We start from the raw sequence: 4580 nt of genomic DNA, 5'->3' as shown, positions 1-4580 counted from the left end.
AGTGCATTAGCGTCAGCTCCATGAAGAACAGAGCCGGGGCGGGGAGAGAGGTGGCTCGGTTGGCAGTGATCGCGGCACAAGCACGGATTCAGATCCCCAAACACCCACGGAAAACCCGGCCCACCAGTGTCTGCGATCACACTGCTGGGGTTGGGAAGGATGTGAGGGAAGAGGCGGTGTTCAGTGAGAGACCCCGGACCTGGGGTAAAGTGGAAAGCAATTGAGGAAGACGCCAGATGTCATCCTCTGGACTCAACATACACATTCCCACACATGCCCAGAGGAAGAGGAAGGATGAAAGAAAGACATGAGGGGGTGCTGCTAGGGATGAGGAGAACCTAAGGGAGGGTGGTCTGGGAGCGTCTTCTGATAGAGGGGAATTTTTCTATCAGGGGAAACAGAACAAAATGGTCCCTCACCTGCTTTTCACTCAACTTCAAATGTAGCTTTAAAGATGGTACACTTGAGGCTAGAAAATTGCTCAATGGGTGAGCCTACTGCTGCACAAACATGGGGACCTGGGCACTCCTAAAAACCTGGGCGTGGCCACACACACACACACACAGAGTCTTCATCCCAACACTGGAGAGTGGACACAGGTTCACGGGGACTCGCTGACTGCCTTCTTGCTCCGACACCTGACATCCTTCTCTGGCTTCCACAGGTACCACCCACACATGCACATGTGCGAGCACACACACACACACACACACACACACACACACACGCATGCACGCACGCACGAATGAATGGATGAATGAATGGATGAGTAAAAGTTAAAAAGATGGTAGACTTACAAACATCCTTACTTAATCCCATAAACTATTTTATAGATTCCAAAATGAAAGTATCTTGGGCATTGTAGACATGTATAATCTTAATTTTTAGGAGGCTGAGTCAAGGAGTGGTGTCATGAGTTTGAAGTTAGTCTGAGCTACATAACCCCTGCCTCAAAGAATAATTCAGGGACTGGAGAGATGGCTCAGCAGTTAAGAGCATTGACTGCTCTTCCAGAGGTCCTGAGTTCAAATCCCAGCACCCACATGGTGGCTCACAACCATCTGTAATGGTTTTATGCCCTCTGGTGTGTCTGAAGTCAGTAACAGTGTATTTCATATACATAAAATAAAATAATTCTAAAAAATTCAGAATGCATTACTGCCAAAGCATAACTACAAAAATGAGCAACTATTCCTTAAGACCCTCAAATATCTTAACTCATGTTCAACATTGTGTTATGAATTTGTATTTTATTGAATCAGAATCTAACCAGAGTTCATGTATTTGGTAATTAGCAATGTTTCTGCAATGTCTTCTGATATTCAAGTCCTTTTCCTCCCTCCCTCTCTTATTCCCTCTCCCTCCCTTTCTCCCTCCCCGCTCTCCCTCTCTCTGTCCCTTCCCCTCTCCTCTCCCCCTTTCTCTCTCTCTCTCTCCCTCTCTCTCTCTATCTCTCTCTCTCTCCCCCTCCTTCCTTCACTGCTCCCTTTCTCCTTTGCCACTTTCCACTTATCTTTATTTTATTTTTATTATCTTTATTTTATGTGTATGGGTGTTTTGCCTGCACATATGTCCATGTACCACATATGTGTATAATGTCGATTGGAATTTTAGAGGTTGTGAACCACCACATGGGTTCTGGAAGTCGAATTTAGGTCCTCTGCAAGAGCAGTCAGTTCTCTTTAACCACTGAGCCATCTCTCCAGCTCCCACATAGGAATACACAAAACAAAAGTAACTTGCCAATTTCTTTTTGCAAAAAAGGGTGCACCAGGACCCAATCAGGGTTAGGGAGTATGCTGGCCAAGATGACCTCTATCTGTTTTCTCTAATATAGGTAGTGACTATGTCTTATCTAATTGGTAAGACTTCAACTTCACAATCAGACACAGTTGGCTCTTCAGAGCAAAGAGGGAGGTTTGGGCTAACTATCTTTGATAGAAAAAAAATTCTCCCAGTTGCAATTCGTTAAAGAGGTTGGGCTGTCATGGTGCTTTTCTGTGTTATAGGTTTGCTTGCTGGCTTTCACGAAGAAAGAAGCAATAAAGACAGCGGGATGAGGCCAAGATGGCAAAGGCCTCAAAGCTATATGGTTGGCACTGCTGATTCAACCCCCAGATGAAATGGGGACCTAGCAAATGCTACAATCTAGATAAATCTTGAAGTCCATGATGTCTATAAGCCAGACCCACAGGGCATGTTGTATCCCATGGTGTAGTACTGACATATTCCCTGTGTGCCTATAAGTAACCTCCCATGCACACTTTTGGGAGCAACTCTAATTAATCTCAATGGATCCCAAACAAAAAGAAGACGTGGAAATAGGAGGAGGACTTCCGGGGAAGATGCAGGTTTTCACCAGAGATAGGGGGATGAGGAGGAACAGAGGGTGAAACTAAACATCATCAGAGATGTGTATGAAACTGCAATGAAAATTGGAAAAGAGAGAGCATTTTCATATATAGTTCATATTTCCATTAATCAGTAGTTCTCAAATGCTAGGTGGGATCAATGGAGGGGACCTGGAAAAAAAGTGATTGGCAGAAGCATATTGTCCTCAAATCAGAGCCGCCTCTCCTTGGGAGTGGAGACTGCACGTGGAGCAGGGAGCTCGGGGACTTTATAGGGTGTAAAGGGGCTTTGGGGGATGGAAGATTCCACCTGTAGGTCAGTCCCCCCTGTGTCCTCAAAATGCCAGATCCCAGTGGGGTTTGGTATGTTGTGGGAAGCCACATGTGCTGTTGCAGGGTGGCGCTGGCTTCTGCTGGCCACCACACATACATAGGCAGTAAAGTTTTTTTTTGCCAAGATGAGGTTTTGAGAATTAACCAAAATTAACCAATCAGATGAGAGACAAGTTAACCAATCAGATGAGAGAGAAGTTAACCAATCAGATGTAGCCATACAAATGAGGTGGTAAGCATAACCCAAGCACAACCAATCCGGGTGTGAGACACGCCTCTCCTAGGCCTATATAAGCAGCACCAGTTCTGGACTTGGGGTCTCTTTGCCTCTGCAAGCAAGCTCTCCTAATAAATGTGTGTAGAAGGATCCTGTTGCAGCATCGTTCTTGTTGGCCAGTCTGGCGCGAGCAAGAGTATGTGACTGTCCTTATCAGAATCTCCTAAATGTCTATCAGCCAAAACAATTTTCCTGTCTGGTGTTTCCCAGTCCACCTAAGGCTTTTAGGTCATTAACCTTTCGTTAATGTAGTCCTAGTATAAGTGCTCAGAGGGGAAAGGTATCCCTAATAGAAAGAAGTGTTGTAGCACTGCAGGGAAATGTATCTTGGCAGTCAAGACCAAGGAATACCACAAGGTCACTCTGTACAACAAGCCTCACACAAGAGATTTATTGGGAAAGACACTGGAAGGTGGCTGCCTCTGTTTGGGCCGGCAAGAAGCCACAGGGAACTGTGTGGAGGCAAGCTTTACATAGGGTTTCTTGTGTGTGTGTGTGTGTGTGTGTGTGTGTGTGAGAGAGAGAGAGAGAGAGAGAGACAGACAGACAGACAGACAGACAGACAGAGAAAGACAGAGAGAGCGAGACAGAGAGAGTGTATGTGTGTGTGAGAGGTGTGTGTGTGTGTGAGAGAGAGAGAGAGACAGACAGACAGACAGACAGACAGACAGAGACAAAGAGAGAAAGACAGAGAGAGCGAGACAGAGAGAGTGTATGTGTGTGTGAGAGGTGTGTGTGTGTGTAGCTTTCTAGTGTGAGGATAGGTGAGATTTCAAGTCCTGAGCTTGGAAGAAATCCAAGGATTGGTGAGTCTTCAAAACCCAATAGTGAGCTCAGACTTTTTACCCTATACCCAGTCCAGTGTCTCCAGCATCCCCTTCACCAGGTTAGTTTTTCATTTTTTTGTTTTGTTTTGTTTTTAATGGATTTCACTGTGTAGCTCTGGCTTGGCCTTCTTGATACTTTCATGCTTATTGGAGCATGTGTTTGTTCTGAAGAGAAAAACACTGAAATATTGAGGTGAAATCTCATAGCATCTATAATTTTTTAAAATGGCTTAGAAAAAAAATGGTTTGGGTCAGCACAATGGCTCAGTGGGTAAAGGAGCCTGCTGCCAAGTCTGACGACAACGAGCTCAAATCTGGACTCACATGGAGAAGTAGAGAATCAAGTCATCCCCTGACCATCACACACAAACCTTGGCATGCGCATACCCAAACTCAAATCCAGCCTCCAGAAAATTAAGAGACTTAGCAGAATGAACTTTCTTCATAAGTATTTATCTACCTATGAGTATATATGAAGATATATATCATGTATTACATATCGTACATCTACATAGGGAGATATCTATCTATCTATCTATCTATCTATCTATCTATCTATCTATCTATCTATCTATCTATCTATCTATCTATCTATCCATCCAGAACATAATGACGATAATGGGTAAGTATAAGCGAAGGATACATGTGTGCTCAGACTATAATTTTTCAACATTTCTGTAAATTTGAATTTTTTTCCCCAAAAACGCTGAGGAGAGAAAGTGAAAGGGCAGGAGGGTTAAGTGGGTGGCCAATGGTAAGTGCTCAGGAAAGGGCGGGCTTTAGACCTAGTGC

This window comes from Mus musculus, chromosome 2 (genome assembly GCF_000001635.26).
Source record: "Mus musculus strain C57BL/6J chromosome 2, GRCm38.p6 C57BL/6J".
In the NCBI taxonomy this organism is placed as follows: domain Eukaryota; kingdom Metazoa; phylum Chordata; class Mammalia; order Rodentia; family Muridae; genus Mus; species Mus musculus.
This window is presented reverse-complemented; position numbering follows the sequence as displayed.